Source organism: Onychomys torridus, chromosome 19, assembly GCF_903995425.1.
Source record: "Onychomys torridus chromosome 19, mOncTor1.1, whole genome shotgun sequence".
Taxonomy (NCBI): Eukaryota; Metazoa; Chordata; class Mammalia; order Rodentia; family Cricetidae; genus Onychomys; species Onychomys torridus.
The window spans coordinates 17,972,402-17,990,425 of record NC_050461.1 but is presented as its reverse complement, the minus strand read 5'-3'; the positions used below and the strand labels follow the sequence as shown (position 1 = coordinate 17,990,425).

At 38.4% G+C, this 18,024-nt stretch overlaps 1 protein-coding gene across 2 annotated transcripts in view; it reads left to right on the top strand.

The window, feature by feature from the left end:
* The window catches only part of Cep85l (centrosomal protein 85 like), a 120,005-nt gene that overhangs the window by 49,941 nt on the left and 52,040 nt on the right, over positions 1-18,024 (top strand). The window lies entirely within an intron of this gene.

Genomic DNA, 18,024 nt, shown 5'->3' with positions numbered 1-18,024 from the left:
TTATAGTAGCTAGCTTTCCTTAAAGAGTTCTACATCTTCAGACTAGGAGATAACTGTAGACATGGTCTAGAAGACTGAAGTAATTGTTCTGTAATGGAAGGCAAGTAGCACGATGAGAGGAATGGTGTGTGGGGGCTGGGCAGGAGCAGTGTCCATGGAGCTGCCGTGCGCTAGGGCTGCAGCGTCTACAGTGAACATCCGTAGGCGATATTTGATGCCTTTTCCTGCCCTCTTTTATATTTGTGTTTATGTCTGCCTAGGTATAGGGGAGAGAATGTGTGTGAGGGAACTAGGTTAACAATTTCTTTGGGTTTTGAAAAAGAAAAGATTTTTCTTATAGTTGAGGAGGCCAAATGTATTTAATTTATTATAATTTCTTCAGTTAGGAGTTTAACAATGTTTTAAATAAATGATTCCACAGTTCCATAGGTATGTATTGCCCCCTGAAAGATAGTAAAATATAAATTTAAGTACTTAAGATTTTTCATATAGCTACATTATATTACCACAAAAACCTAATAGATTTCGAATAAGCTGGTATAGTACCAAAGGTAGCTTTTTAGAAAGAAATGACTGTAGGTTCTTGTCAGTTGTATGACAATGAGGCATTGTTGACTAGGTTTTAAAGTGCTGAAATATAAGTATTGGAGCGATTTTTAAAACGAATCTAGCATTTTCTTGTGTGAAATGTAAGTCGAATTTTAGGAAGGAGAATGACACTTGTAGTTCTGATTGTCTTCGGAGAGAACTGAGTCCTTCCTTTTGCAGAGCCGAGCATGGTTGTCCTGCTTTCTCTTCATACTTTATGCTTTTACATTACTTTATGTAAATCAGCGTGCTCGAATATCCTGATTTTTAGATTTGACTGTTTAGTTTTGGAGGACCTATTTGTAATTTTTAAAGTGCTTATAGCAGAATATACTCAGCCTCCTCTTTCCTGTGGGTAGCAAAAATGTGTGACTGCAGCCTCTCATGTGTCCTTAAATGGATATGATCATGATCTTGGCTTCTTGCAAAGCAAGATGAAATCCTTCTCTTGAGCAAATCTCTTGTTACTTGAAAGGTTAGCTGAAACCAACTGAAAAGTATTTTATCAAAGGTCTTCTATAAATATTATTTAGGCAAGTGTTTACCTCTTATGAGTAAAGTGCAGACTGTTACTGCAAGAATTCCCTATCAGTGTATGTAGTGTCCAGAGTGTCAGTGGTTGACACTTTCCTCAATACTTTACAACTGTTTTCTTTCTGTCTTTACATGATAAAATACTGTGTTATCAGTTGTAAATACTGCTAGTAATGGGAAACCTTAGCCACCTCAGTGGCTTAAAGTAACTTATCCAAGAGAGCCCAGCTGGTAAAGACAGATGCGACCTGAGATGAAGATGAGTTAAATTATAGTTCCTGATGAAATTGGCATATTCTAGGGTAAAGCCATAATTTGGACTTAGCTTTCATACAATAGCATATATCACCAAATAAGTTCTTCAGATAGTTATAAATGAATTATTCAAGACTGTAACTATTTTTGCAAAGTCTGCTTTGTCGGTCAGATACACACATTTATTTGAGAATGAAGCTTTGAGAAAACAGAATTGATAATACTTGGTTGGAGAAAGTAAGGAATTGCCACAGACCAAATAGGTCCTAGTTATTTTACATGTTTGCAAGCTTAGTTAAAACACACATGTGGCCCAAGCACAAACCTTAGGGAAGGTATTAAGGAGTTCTGACAATTGAAAACTGGAATCCAAGTTCCACTCTGTAGATGTGTATGAGGGTGAGGACATTTCAGGTTTGCCCTCTTGGGGAGTTGGCTGTGTGGCTCATGATAACTTCTATGGAATTTTAGGAATTATTTACATTTTAACAAGGTTCAGTAAACACAGTGTTTAGTAGAAATATTGGTTAGTTATTGAGTGTTGCTCAAAAATTGCTGCATTTGAGTGTGGAAAAACTTTCAGAGGTATTTGTCAGTCTTCCTTTGGAGTCACATTGTCGTTGGAATTCGCTTTTGGGCACATGACTTTAAGAAATGTGTGGAATGGTATTGTGGCTGAGGGTTCAGCAACAACAAGAGTACACAGTGACTATCAGGTATTACATAACAAGGTATCCATTTCGTGGTAGTACTCAAGTTCTTTTTGCCTTCAGAGAATGGAGTGCTAACATATGGCCATAAAGAGATGTAGCTCAAGGCCCTTGAACATGTTACAGAAAACAGTTATTTGTTATCTTTACTAAGCTCTAAATGAAAATTTTTGTTTATTCATTTTTTTTTCTGCAGAGCAGACAGATATATTAAGAAAATGTGGGGGGTTGGGGATTTAGCTCAGTGGTAGAGTACTTGCCTAGCAAGCGCAACACCCTGGGTTCGATCCTCAGCTCAAAAAAAAAAAAGAAGAAGAAGAAGAAGAAAATGAATGTGAAGAACAAAATCTCTTGGGAGTGGGAGGAGCCAAGGGAGGAAAGCCCTGTTTGTTCATTTTGGACTGTAGACCACAAGCTACTGAAATGCTAGCAATGCATTTGGCTCTTGCTGTGGAAATTTCAGATGATTTCATAAGGTTGAGTTTCCTAGTCTGAAGATTCTGTATCCTTGGATCCAGCCAACAGCAGATAGGAAGTAATTCGAACGACCTGCATTCTGAATGTGCACAGACTCACTCTTTCATTATTCCATAAATAATAGTTTGGTAACTACTTAGATACAATTTCTGTTACATTTAATATAAGTCATTTAGAGGTGACTTACAGAATACAAGAGAATGTATATGTTGTATGCAAATAGTGTGCCATTTTTATAAGGGACTTGAACATTTGCTAATTTTGTTATTCAAATTAGGATCAGGAAGTAACACCCTAAAGATACGAAGAGAAACCTATTGTGACAATTTGAGACTTTGAAATACTGTATTTATCACTGTTTTGAAATTGCCATTATTAGACCTGCCTATAGGTGTTACTTAATGTGTCGGGCTTGGTGGTATCAGGTGTGCATACATCTGCATCCTAGCCCTTAGATGGCAGAGCAGGAGGGTAAGGAGTCAAGGTCACTATCAGCTATAGAGTAAGCTCCAGGCCAGCCTGGGCTACGTGAAACCCTGTTATAAAAATCCAAAAAACAATTTTAAGAATGTAATACACTGACAAAGAACCTATATTACTGTGTCACAGAATTGATTTTAAAGAATAATAATTTGATTGTAACTTGTTAGGACCTCTCAGGTCAAAGGGTAAGCTGCTGTTTCATGATAGTCTTTATCAAGGTTCTCTAAGCTGTCTTAGTGATCACGGTTGTTAACCTTGACCACCTAGCAGAAGTGTAGTGCTTTTCAAGTATTTGCCCCTGTAAAGTGACCCTTTTTCCTCTTTCTGAACTATTCTTTGGAAGTGTAAGAGAACAGGCTTCTTTTCTTCCCTCTTCGCTAGGTTCATGACTGAGGCTGTTAAGACAAAAGGCAGGTTAACAAGAGAAAAGCACACAAATTAAGTATTGCATATCATGGAGTCTTTATGAGAAAACAGCCCAAAGAAACAGATATGTTTGCACTTTTGATGTTAGGTTCAATGGAAAAGTAGGTAGTGATGGAGAAGTACGATTGATAACACGGGATGATAGTCATAAAATACGGGGAGTTTAGCTAGGCATGACTGTTTAGATTCTTCTCGGGTCTCTTGATCCTGCAGGTATGCACTGCCATGCCAGGCACATTGCATCATTTCTCTAGGCAGATCTATTTATGGTAATATTAAAGTAGTGATAAGTACAACATTTCATGGCATCTGAGAGCGTGTGCCAGTGTTCCCTTTCCTTTGGGCTGGGAGACCACCTCTCCAGTGAGGATCATATGATCTGTTTTAGTGGGATAAGGGGGAAAATCAGGGAGATTTCCCTAAGTTGCAGGATTTGCTCAGGGTTGAGGCAAGAGGAAGGTGAATTCTCCGGTGCCAAGGTGCTATATTATGTTGTACTACTGAAGTGTGGACTATCTATGGAAATTAGTTAGAAGTCTACATATTTTATTTTATGCATATAAAAATATTCTGAGAACAGAGCATTAGGATTCATCACTTTTCTAAAAGGGTCTGTGGGACCCAAAATAGAATTCCTGTGATGCGAAGTTTCTGTGGTTGGAACAGCAGGCTGAAATCGGACATGTTAGCTCGGCCTTTCAGGCCGTATGTTTTTTTCTTGTCTGTTATCACATTCCTCTGTTCTTGTGCTCTGACTCTGTGCAGCTTCCTGTGACCCTGTGGACAGGTTACTGTTCTATTTTAAGCCAGGGCACTTTTCACAGGAATGTCCCATGGAGTGCTTCCTCAGTTTATCTCTCTGTGAACCTTTCCCTGCCCTTCACTAAGCCATTGTACATTCCTCTCTCCAGTTCTGTCTGCTCTTTGTTTACTAGACAAAGAGAGCCAGTTCAGGACCTCATCTTATTGCTGTTCTTTGTTTTTCTTTGGTCTAGGGATAAGGTCTTTTCATGTATCCCAGGCTAGCCTCAAACTCACAATTCTCCTCCCTCAGCCTCCCAAGTTCTGGGATTGCAGGTGTATGTAGGTGTGCCTCACTGCCACTTTCTTTGTAGTACACTTATCTGGTGGAGAACTGCCTGTGGTGATTCTTAGTTACTGAAGGAAGAGTTAACACAGTAATATAGTAAGCATTGAGAAAGATTGTCAGGTGATGTTTGAGTTACTTGGTAGAACTGTTAGGGACAATTCTGAAATCTTCTTTAATGTTCATTTAGGGGAAAGAATATAAATGATTAAAACACATAGGATAGCAAGGTGAATTCTCCAGTGCCAAGGTGCTATATTATGTTGTACTACTGAAGTGTGGACTACCTAATCAAGGAAATATATTTTTTTTTGTTATTTAAAAAGGCAAGTATGCTTTGAGGGTAATTGTGAAGAAAGACCATACTAAATAAGTCTGATTTGTATTTTATTTTTAAATTAAGATTTTATTTTGTTTCTTTAGTGGATTTGCAATATTTCTTGGTACTTTATAAATGCTTAACATTGGTTTTCTTACACATACTTTATACAGTTTTAAAATTTAGCTTTTATTTGAATGTACATTTTACTTTTGTGAATTTTAGAAAGGCATGTCTGTGAAATACCTACCTGGAACAAAAGCATGGTGTTTGCCTATCTGTAATTCCAGCACTTAGAAGGCTGAGGGAGGAGGATCTTGAGTTTGAGGCCAGCCAAGCCTATAAAAGGAAACTGCCTCAAAAGCTTACAGGTGAACAGATTGGTCCTTTCCCAGAAGACCCCAAAGTGCTAATGTTAAAAGGGACTTATATGCAGCCTTTCCATCTTGCTTTGTTTGCCTAACCTCCTCACTCAGAGAAATGCTTACTTGGAATTGGGTTTATTGGTTTTATTTCTTTGCTTTTGCCCTTATGTATACTTTACAAATATTTATTTATGGGTTTGCATGCTTGTGTGTGCAGATGCCAGAGGACAGCTTTATGGAGTAGGTTCTCCTTCTGCTATATGGCTTCTGGGATTGGAGTGCAGCTCATCAGGCTTGGTGGCGAGCATATTTACTCTCTAAATGGTCTTACTGGCCAGTGTGCATACTTTTGAGACATGTTTGTGTACTTCTTAAAAGGATTTTTAAACCTATTTTTCTGTAAAGTATATCATGATTTATTTAGTCCTTAACATCAAGTATGTTGTGAATGTGTTTGTGTGTGAGAGAGAGACATTGAGTGTTTATAGTAGAGGCAAAGGAATATCAGCTTTTCTGGAAATATTTGGACAAGAAGTTAGTATAACAAGTGGTGATTAAATTAAAGCAATTTAAATATTTATTCTCAAAGTTGTGAGACTTTTTTTTTTGGGGTTAGATACCCCAGGGGGAAAGTGATTTTACCTAACTCCTGAGGATTCTTTTCTATTAAAAGTTAGAAAATTACTGCTTCAATATTGAAGTTGGCCGAGAAAAAAAAGATTTAGAAAACATGTAAGCAATATTGTAAGTATGATGTGGGGGGGGGCAGGACATCCTCTCTGATAATAGGGAAGACAGGTAGGAGTTCTCCAGTGCAAACACTACATTAAAGCAGGCTGTACCTTTAAGACTTGTTGAGAGAGAGCTTTTATCTTTAGAGTAGTTCTTTAGAAGTTTACCTTTAGAGTCAAAGGTCCAGATACTTTATTTTTTCTCAGCTATCAATCAATTGTAGGCAGATTATCTGTTTTATTATTAAATAGCATATAAATAAAGAAGTGTATGGCATTAAGACAGGCTAGATGGTTTATGAAGATGGTTTGTATAGTTGTACACCAATTTATACATTTTTGTTTTATTTTTGAGACTGTATTTTAATTATAACATTTCTCCCATAAACCCTCTCATCTACCCCTCTTCATTCTCCTTCAAATTTGTGGCCTCTTTTTTCAATTGTTATTGCATGCATATATGTATCTGTATATACATATATATTCCTCAATTATAATATACTGTGTTCATAGAATGTTATTTGTATGTGTTTTCAGGGCTGACCATTTGGTGCTGATGTGCTCTTTGGTGTGCTCTTTCCTGGGGAGGGCCACCTCTCCCACTCCCAGTTTTCCTCAGTTGCCTGGAGTTCTTTGTGTAGGGTTGAGGCCACGTGAACTTTTCCCTGTCCAGTTTGGCATGTTTGGTGTCCTCCTTGTTCAGATTATGTTTGAGCAATCATTAGCTTCTGATGTTACCAGGAGACACAATTATAGCAAACTCCCTGAAGCTCTGGCTTCACAATCTTTCTGCAAATCTGTGTTCACATGACCTTAGCAGGTTTCTGAGCTTTTTTTTTTTTTAGTAGAAGTATATGAACTATTAGATTGCCTTTTGCTTTGACCGATCTCTGTTTATCCTTCACTTATATCATGTCATATCAAAGTTTACTTTTTCAAGTGTAGCTGTGATCGCCTTGCACATGCTGAGAAACTCTATTCCCTGTCACTTCAGGATTGAAACTACATTTGATGGCATACCCATTTGATGTCTTTCCTGACCTGACCACTGCCATCCATTCACACCGTACAATTGAACAGTTCTGTCATTTTGTGTTATGTCATCACGACTCTCCTCTGTCATTCTATTGCAGCCCCTACAGAGTAAGGAAGGAGGAGGAGGCCTGTTCAGTTTGTTCAGATCTTTACAGAAATCACAAGTGATTATCCTATGTTTCAGAATAGCCAGAAGTTAGCCAAAACGTCATGAACCGAACATGATTTTTCTAACCTTTTAATACCTCTTAGCCCTTAGAGGTCTCACTATATTTTTGGAGCTAACCGATGTCTGCAATACTATTTGCCATCTACAAGTGAGCTCTTAAAAGATACATTGTAGGACAAGAATGAGAAAGAAGGTTCAGAGATTTTAAATGAACTGGTTCCTTTCTCCTTAGCAGTCCTGAGAACCTGGGATTTTAAATGTATTCCATCTCTCATCTCTTCTCATTTTGACATATATGCAGTATCAAAACAGCTGTCAATACATTGAGTTCACTTATCTAATTGGCTTGAACACTGGAGTGATTCATGAATCAGGCAGCAGTCCATCTACAAAATAGAGATGTCCCTCATGCTAGATAAAGGTGGGCTTTATAGGCAGAAAGAAGTGGCAGAGGTTCAGAAAGCAATCTGGTCCTTCTGTTAATCTCAAAGAACTGAAAAGGGCTCCCTTACCTTTGCTTTCAAGTCCACCACACCCTTTCTGGTTGAAGGCTGGTGGGTCCTGGGTTTTCGGTTTTCAGTTTGCCCATGAGGCTTCTAGGGGAGTGACTCCATCCCTACTGGGCTGTCCAGTGGGGTCTGGTGTGGCATGCGGTCTGAGCAGTTGTCCCCTGGCTGTCATAGTAGCATACTGACTTGTGGGGTGGGTGTCTGCCACTCATGGCTCCTCAGTATTGTTTCAATTGCCATTCCTCTTACCTTCCTTCTTCCTAAACTACTTACACTCACAGCTTGGGGAGCAATCTTCTTGTACTCTAGTGTTTTCATAAATAATCAAAGGTCCAAAGTTTTGATTATACTAGACTAGCTTGAAAATGTAGTTAATTTTAAAATGAACATGCAAATTTCACAGAAAGCTGGTTTCCAAATTATTCTTTTTTTCAAGTTTACTTTATATTTTACATTCCATCTGCAGTTTTTCCTCCCTCTTCTCTTCCCATTCCTTCCACCCGTCCCCCTCCCATCCACTTCTCCTCTGTTTCTGTTCAAAAAGGGGCAGGCCTCCCATGGATATCAGCAAAGCATGGCATATCAAGTTGCTGTAAAACTGAGACCTCCCCTTGTATTTAGACTGGGCAAGACAATCCAGTATGAGGAATAGATTCCCAATAGCCAGCCAAAGCATTAAGGACAGCCCTTGCTCCCATTGTTAGGAGTCCTATGTCTAGACCATGCTACACAACTGTCACACATATGTAGAGAGCTTAGGTCAGTCCCATGCAGGCTCCCTGGTTGTTGGTTCAGAGTCTGAGAGTTCCTATGAGCCAGGTTAGTTGTTTCTTGGGGATTTCTAGTGGTGTCCATCACCCCTCTGGCTCCTACAATCCTTCCTCCCTCTCAATAGCAGGATTCCCTGTACTCTGCTGTGGGTCTCCGCATCTGCTTCTATCAGTTACTGGATGAAGGCTCCCGGATGACAATTGGGATAGTCACCAATCTGATCACAGATGGCAGCCAGTTCAGACTACATATCCACTGTTGCTAGGAGTCTTAGCTGGGGTCATCCTTGTAGATTTGTGCGAGTTTCTCTTGTACCAGGTTTCTACCTGACCCCAATATGCACCCCCATCAAAATATCTCCCTCTCTATCCCACTTTCAATCTGATCTCTCATGTTCTCATTTTCACCCACCCACAATTTGCCCAGGAGATCTCATCTATTTTCCCTTCCCAGGGAGATCCTTGCTTCCCTCTTTGACCTCCTTGTTGCCTAGCCTCTCTAGGTCTGTGGATCATAGCATGGTTATCCTTTACCCTACAGTTAATATCCACTTATGAGTATGTACTGTATTTGTCTTTCAGGGCCTGGGTGATTTTTTTTCTAGTTCCATCTATTTGCCTGCAAATTTCATGATGTCATTGTGTAAATATACCACATTTTCTTTATCCATTCTTCCATTGAGGGGCATCTAGGTTGTTTCCAGATTCTGTGTATTACACATAAAGCTGCCATGAACATAGTTGAGCAAGTGTCCTTATGGTATGATTGAGCATCCTTTGGGTATATGCCCAAGAATGGTATCCTTAGGTTTTGAGGTATATTGACTCTCAATTTTCTGAGAAACCTTAATATTAATTTCCAAAGTGCAGGTGCAAGTTTGCATTCCCAGCAGCAATAGAGGAGTTGCTCCACCTTCTCTCCAGCATAAGTTGTCATTAGTGGTTTTGATCTTAGCCATTCTGACAGGTGTAAAATGGAATCTCAGAGTCATTTTGATTTGCGTTTCCCTGGTGGCTAAGGATGTTGGACAATTCCTTAAGTGTCTTTCAGCCATTTGAGATTCTTCTGTTTAAGAATTCTCTGTTTAGATCTGTACCCCATTTTAAAAATTGGAATATTTGGTATTTTGATGTCTAGTTTCTTGAGTTCTTTATATATTTTAGAGATCTGCAGCCCTCTTTCAGATGTGGGGTTGGTGAAGATCTTTTCCCATTCCCATTTTGTAGGCTGCTGTTTGTCTTACTGACAGTGTCCTTTGCCTTACAGAAGCTTTTCAGTTTCAGAAGGTCCCATTTATTATCTATCTCAGTGTCCATGCTATTGCTGTTCTATTCAGGAAGTAGTCTCCTGTGCCAATGTGTTCAGGGATACTTCCCACTTTCTCTTTCATCAGGTTCAGTATACTTGAGTTTATGTTGAGGTCTTTGATCCCCTTGGATTTGAGTTTTGTGCAGGGTGATAGATAAGGATCTATATGCATTCTTCTACATGCTGACATCAAGTTATGCCAGCAGCATTTATTGAAGATGCTTTCTTTTCTACATTGTATAATTTTGGCTTCTTTGTCAAAAATCAAGTGTCCATAGGTGTATGCATTTATATCAGGGTGTTTGATTCAATTCCATTGATCAATGTGTCTGTTTTTATGCCAATGCCATGCTGTTTTATTACTGTAGCTCTATAGTAGAGCTTGACATCAGGGATGGTTATTCCTCCAGTAATTGGTTTATTGTACAGGATTGTTTTTAGCTATGCTGGGTTTTTTTTTTTTCCCACATGAAGTTGAATATTGTTCTTTCAAGGTCTGTAAAGAATTATGTGGAAATTTGATGGGGAATGCATTAAATCTGTAGATTGCTTTTAGTAAGATATCCATTTTACTATGTTAATCCTACCAATCCGTGAACACGGGAGATCTATCTTCTGATATCTTTTCCAATATCTTTCTTCAGAACTTGAAGTTCTTGTCATATAGGTCTTTCACTTGTTTGGCTAGAGTTACCTCAAGGTATTTTATAGTGTTTGTGGTTATTATGAAGAGTATTATTTCCCTGATTTTTTCCTCAGTCCATTTATAGTTTGTATATAAAAGGGCTACTGATTTTTTTTTTTTTTTTTTTACTTAATCTTGTATCCATCTACTTCACTAAAGGTATTTATCAGCTGTAGTTCACTGGTAGAGATTTTGGCTTCACTTATGTATTACTGTCATGCCATCTGCAAATAGTGATACTTTGACTTCTCCTTTCCAATTTGTATCCTCTTGATCTCCTTTAGTTGTCTTATTGCTCTAACTAGAACTTTGAGTACTATATTGAATAGATGTGGAGAGAGTGTATAGTTTTGTCTTGTTCCTAATTTTAGTGGAACTGCTTTGAGTTTCTCTCCATTTAATTTGATGTTGGCTGTTGGCTTGCTGTATATTGCTTTTATTATGTTTAGGTATGTTCCTTGTATCCTTGATCTTTCCAAGAGTTTTATCATGAAGGAATGGTGGATTTTGTCAAAGGCTTTTTTTTTTTTAAATCATCTAATGAGATGATCATGTTTTTTTTTAATTTTTTTTATTTTTCCTTTCAGTTTGTTTATATGGTGGGTTACATTGAGTGATTGTCTTATCTTCAACCATCCATGTGTCTCTGGGATGAAGACCAAAAGATCATGATGAATGATATTTTTGATGTATTCTTGGATTTTGTTTGCCAGTATGTTACTGAGTATTTTTCATTAATATTCATGAGGGAAATTGGTCTGTAATTCTTTTTCTTTGTTGAGTCTTTGGATATTAGGGTAACTATGGCCTCATAAAAAGAATTTGGCAATGTTCCTTCAGTTTTTATTGTGTGGGACAATTTGAGGAGTGTTGGTATTAGTTTTTCTTTGAAAGTCTAGTGGAATTCTGCACTGACACCATCTGGCCCTGGGCTGTTTTAGCTTGGGAGAGTTTTAATGAATGCCCCTATTTCCTTAGGGATTATATGTCTATTTAAATTGTTTATCTGATCTCAGTTTAATTTTGGTATGTGGCATCAAGAAATTTGTGCATTTCTTTTAGACTTTCTAATTTCGTGGAGTACAGTTAGTTTGGGTAAGAGTTTGTCTAGTTTGTTGATTTTCTCAAGGAGCCAACTCTTTGTTTCATTGATTCTTTTATTGTTCTCTTCATTTCTGTTTTATTGATTTCAGCCCTCAGTTTGTTTATTTCCTGCAGTCTACTCCTCTTTGATATGTTTGCTTCTTTTTGTTCTAGAGCTTTCAGGTGTGCTGTCAAGTCGCTAGTATGAGATGTCTCCAAATTCCTTATGATGGCATTTGGTGCTAGGAACTTTCCTCTAAGCACTGCTTTCTGTGTCCCACAAGTTTGGGTATGTTGTGCATTCATTTTTATTGAATTCTAGGAAGTCTTTAATTTCTTTCTTATTTCTTCCTTGACCAGTGGCAACTCAGTTGAGAGTTGCTCAGTTTCCATGAGTTTGTGGGCCTTCTGAAGTTTGTGTTGTTAAACTCCAACCTGAATCCATGGTGATCTGATAAGACACAGGGGTTATTATAATTTTTTTTGTATCTACTAAGATTTGCTTTGTGACTGATTATATGGTATATGAGTATATTTTGTAGAAGTTTCCATGAGGTGCTGAGAAGAAGGTAAATATTTGGTGTTTGGGTAAAGTGTTCTATAGATATCTGTTAGTTCCACTATTTTTCTGTGTAGTTTCTGTCTAGAGGACCTTTCCATTGGTGACAGTGGGATGTTGAAGTCTCCCACTATTAATGTGTGGGGTTTAATATGCAGGTTAAGCTTCAGTAATGTTTGTTTTACAAATGTGGTGCCCTTGTATTTGGGACATACATGTTTAGAATTGAGATATCATCTTGGTGTATTTGTCCTTTGATGAATATGAAATGTTCTTCTCCATCATTTTTGATTAATTTTTGGTTTGAAGTCTATTTTGTTAGATATTAGGATAGCTACACCAACTTGCTTCTTAGGTCCATTTGATTAGAAATTCTTTTTCTAACCCTTTACTCTGAAATAATGTCTGTGTTTGATGTTGAGGTGTGTTTCTTGTATGCAGCAGAAGGATGGATCCTGTTTTTGTATCCATTCTGTTAATCTTTGTCTTCTTATTGGTGTGTGTGCCTCTCTCTCTCTCTCTCTCTCTCTCTCTCTCTCTGTGTGTGTGTGTGTGTGTGTGTGTGTGTGTGTGTGTGTGTGTGTGTTTCCCTTCTTTGGATTGAATTTTGCTGGTGTGGGATTATCTAGTGACTGTGTTTTCATGGGCGTAGCTAAATCCTTGGGTTGGAATTTTCCTTCTAGTACCTTCTCTAGGGCTGGATTTGTGGATGGATATCAGTTTAATTTGACTTTGACATGAACTGTCTTGTTTTCCTCCATCTATGATGATTGGAAGTTTTACTAGGTATAGTAGTCTGGGCTGGCATCCATGAGCTCTTAGAGTCTGCAATAAGTCTATCCAGGCCCTTCTGGCTTTTAGAGTCTCCATTGAGAAGTCAGGTGTAATTCTGGTACGTCTGCCTTTATATGTTACTTGGCCTTTTTCCTTTGCAGCTTTTACTATTCTTTCTTTATTCTGTGTGTTTAGTGTTTTGGTTACTATGTGACGAGGGGAGTTTTGTTTTTTTTTTTTCCTGGTCCAGTCTACTTGTGTTTTATAAACTTCGTGTAGCTTTATGAGTCTATCTTTTTTAGGGCAGGAAAACTTTCTTCTATGAGTTTGTTGAGTGTATCTTCTGGGCCTTTGAACTGGAATTCTTCTTCTATTCCTGTTATTCTTAGGTTTGTTTCTTTACATAGTGTCCCAGATATCCTGGATGTTAGCAATTTTATAGATTTTTACATTTTCTTTGACCAATTAATCTATTTCCTCTATCATATTTTCAACACCTGATATTCTGTCTTCCATCTCTTGTATTCTGTTGGTGATGCTGTTCGCTTTCCCAAGATTTCCATTTCCAGATTTCCCTCTGTGTTTTCTTTATTGCTTCTATTTCATTTTCAGGCCTTGAACTGTTCTGTTTCATTAACTTTTACCCCCTGGTGTTCTTGACATTCTTTAAAAGATCTATTGATTTACTCCAATTTCTTGGTTATCTTTTCCTCCATTTTTTTTTAAAGTTTTTTTTTTTTTAATTTTCTCTTTAAGGTACACTATCATCTTCATAAAGTTATTTTTAAGGTCATTTTCTTGTGCTTCAGATGTGTTGGAATGTTCAAGTCTTGCTGTCCTAGGATAGCTATGTTTTGTTATTGATTGCATTCTTAAACTATCAGTTAGGCATTTGGATTTGGGATGATTATAGATCTTGGTGTCGATTCCTGTGTTTGTCTTTGTTGGTTGGGTGTTCTTTAGCTTCTGTTTCCTCTCTGGTCTTCTCACCTAAGTGGCCAAGGGTTCTGGTGACTGGTGAGTTTTCAGTCCAGTAGGGTGTCTCCACTGGGGTTTTGGGGGCTTTGAGTTTCTTGATCTTCCAGTCTGGCCTCTGGTAAAGCTGAAGTCTTCTTGGGTCTCAAGATCCAGCCTGGCCTCCAGAAGCTGGAGTCTTTTTCTGGGGTGCCTAGGACCAGCCTGGCCTTCTGTAGAGCGGCTGGGGCTGTTCTTCCAACTGGTGTGGACTGCTCTGTGCCTATGAAGTCTGCTGGAGTTCTGGGGAAGGGCTGGTCACAGGGAGGATGATGAGGTGGAAGGGCTTGGGTGATGGTGTGGTTCTTCGGGGAGCAGAACCCAGGGAGTGGCAGCAGTCCAGCTAGCAGGAGGACTACTTACCCACTTGCTGTGGACTGGTGAGGGTTGTAGCAGAGCAGAGGGATTCCTCTGGAGTCGGTGGCAGGACCCACCAGTGGTGCTGGTGCTGAGATGGGAGGGGCCAGGCCACAAGACAGGAGGATCACTTACCAATTTTGGCTGGTGTGGTCTGTGCTTCAGTGGCAGAAGTCTGCTGGGGTTGGGGGCAGTGCCCAGCAGCAGCAGGGTCGGGGCACAGCTGGGATGGCTTTGGCCTGGGGAAGGTTCACTGTGGACAGAATCCAGGGAGGGGTACAGTTCCACTGGCAGGCGGATCTCTGTGAGTTCGAGGTCTACAGAGTGAGTTCCAGGATAGCCAAGGCTGTTACACAGAGAAATCTTGTCTCAAAAATAAAACAACAACAACAACAACAACAACAAAAAACCCCAAAAAACCTACAAATTATACGTGTTCATTGAATAATTTTTTTTTAGTATGAAGTTTTTTTGCTTGGTACGTTTGGACATTTTATGTGATTGTATATTAAACATGTATATTGTAAATTTCAATGATTTTTAGTTTGGAAACATTTTGGATCATTAAGTGTATTGTAATTGATCAAATTAGTCAATCAGCAGATATTAACTCTATATTTTTTCCCTTAGAAAATAATAAACTGAATAGAAATAAACAGAAATAAACTTTTCGTACCTAAATGTTAGTTTATATGTTGATGATCAGACTTTTACATGAATTTGACTTATACTTGAAATCTAGGTAAATAGTCCAAAGTTAGTCTGGTAGCTTCGAAGAAGCCTTTTTGTTTGAGAGAAAGCTAAGAAGGTAGTTTTTGCAGGGCAGTAAATGTAAGGTTGCAATAAATTGAGAAGGACTAGACATGCTCTTAGTATATACACCAGAGTCATCATTCCTTACCTCAGCCTCTCTCTTGCTGGGATTACAGGTGTAGGCCACCAAGTCTGTCTTGGAAAAATGTTTAAATGGTACTTTGAACCTATAGAAAAAAACATTAAACATCTCCAAGTGTAATAATAAAAAACAACCAATATGTGAACAGTAAGGAAAGCTAGATAATTGATGTAGCATACAAGAGCTCTCTCCCCTTTTAAGATAACCATCATTAATAGTTCTGTCTAGTGTATTCTCTGGTGTGGTTTAATACAGGCATTGTGTTTGTCCCAGAACACTGTAGTTATTTTAGTTTTTTCCTTCCATCTCTTAATAGTAAAATATATGAAAATTTGATGAAAACACTTTGGTAATCTGAATTTTAATAGAAAATACATTGCTATTTCTGTTACAGCTCAGATTTAATAGAAGCTGTCTGTATTGTCTGGTACATTGTACTCATAATGTTAAATAGCATGTAAAATCAGCCCATATTACGTTAATACTTTATTTGAGTGAGGGTGCGGTGGGTGTATCTTGTATCCTAGGCTAGACCCAAACCTCCTATGTAGTAGAAGATCACCTGCTGCTCCTGACCCTCCTGCCTCTGTCTTTCATGTGCTGGGTTTTCACAGGTGTGCGATACCACATATTGTATCTATTTCCATTTTATAGTTAACTTTATTGTGAATTACAAGTGTACTTTTGGTGAGTTTTGTTCAATTTGACTAAGTAGTAGTTGTCTAACTTATTAATGAAAGTAAATTAATTTAATTCCTTTGTTAACAAATCTTGGAAGTAAGAGCAATAACAGTTTTGGGGGGAGAAATTCATAGTTAATTTTATTTGAAGATGTAAATCTTTGATTTTTTTTTTTTTAGGGAAGTAATTTTTCAATTTGAGTATGTGTGTGCAGGTGTATATGTGTCGCTGTGCATGTGGAGGCCAGGGCTTGGCATGGAATACCTTTCTCAGTCACTTTCTTCTTTACTATTTTAGACAGTGTCTTTCACTGAGTCTGGAGCTCACATATTCAGCTAAACTGGCTGACCAGTAAGCTCTAGGGAGCCTCCTGTCTCCATCTCCCTAGTTCTGGGATTAGAGGCATGTACCACCATGTCTGCATTGACCAAATGTATTTGTTTTAATTATATGGATGTCTCTGTGTGTGGATATGCGCATGTAAGTACAAGAGTACAGATGCCTAAGGAGAGCACAAGAAGGTGTGGGATCCCATGGAGTTGGAGTTACAGACATGGGTGCAGGGATCTGAGCTTGTGTCCCTAGGAACAGCAACAACTGTTCCTAGTCACGTCTTATCACCTGTGCCTGGATTTTTATGTAGATGCTAAAAATCGGAATTAGAACCCGGGATGCATGGGAGGTACTTTACTCACTCAGCCATCTCCTCCACCCTTACTCTGAAATTGTTGACATATACCAAACAACCATTTTTATAACTATAGTGTTACCATGTTCCGTGTTACCAATCTTTTCTTTGTTGACATTTTACAAATCAAATACATGATGAGCTAAAACCTAGATTGAGGTTTGAGAGGAATCATTTCTTCCTCTAAATGAAATTTAATTTAGTTGTATTGTGTAGTAGGCATAAAAACTTCTAAGGTTTTATTTTCATGCACACATACTTTTAAGATATAAATGTGTATACATACATATTCTCTTTATTGTTTTACCCTTTGTATAATTCAATACATTTGAATTTTTATTTCAGTAAGGTGTATTTGGATGACAGGAGAACATTATAGAATTAGTAAAAGTAAATTGAAGAAATAACAGTTCCTGAGCCAACTGTGGTTGTATATTCTAGTAATTCTGGCACTTGGGAGGTAAGGGCAGGAAGATCAGGAATTCAAGGTCATTCTTGGCTGTATATAGTAAGCTCCAGGCCAGCCTGGACTATGTGAGACCCTGTTTCAGAAAACCAACCAAATGATTTATCTTCCTACCTTTCAAAAACAAGAAATCCTTAAAAGAAGAAGAACAGTTCCACAGTACAAAGAAAGTTCCTTATGGAATTCAGAGGTCCGAGGACTGGGGGTCACTCTGACAGGAAAAGATGACCAATGACACTATTGAACTTGTGGTTTTGCCTCAGTTTTGTTGAAAGATGTGGCAATGTACTGCACAGATAACATAGGCATAGCTCAGTTTCTACTAAATCCATAGATTTTATTAATATTCTTTTTTCTTTCAGTAAATAAAAAGCTGTTAAATTCTGTGCTGTTTGTAGCTTATTTTCATTTTATTTATTGAGCTTTATGGATTTCTTTTGGCTGAGGTATCATTCTTTTACCAAAATGCATTTATGAAGTACTGCTTCAGATAGACTGTTCTAGGAAAGAAGGAGATTTGCTGTGTTAGTTGACATGCTCTGAGTGATGTGTGAGCTTGGGGACAAAGGCACATGAAGGAGAGATAACACCCTGAAGAACTGCAGAGGTGCTGGGAGCTAGGCCAGCAGCCTGTACTATCTAAGATCGGCACTGTCTGTCCAGCCAGAGCCCATGAGCTATTTTCAGATGCACTAGAGGAACTTTTATTAGAATCATGTTTGCCCACCAAGTGACATATTTTGGCAACTTTTCATGGCATCTGGGTTTCATCTCAGTAGCTTGTTTGCTATTGTGGTAGATGTGAGCTGTCCTTATTCCATTAGGAAAGTGGAATTTAACATTTCAAATGAGGAGGGGAGGGGTAGGGGTGTGTGTGTGTGTGTGTGTGGGGTGTGTGTGTGTGTGTGTGTGTGTGTGTGTGTGTGTGTGTCTGTGTCTGTCTGTATGTCTGTATGTCTGTCTGTCTGTCTGTATGCCTCCTAAGTCTATAAATGTATAGATTCAAATATTTGAGTCTAGTTAGGGCCTGTATACAGAGAGGTTATGATTTTCTT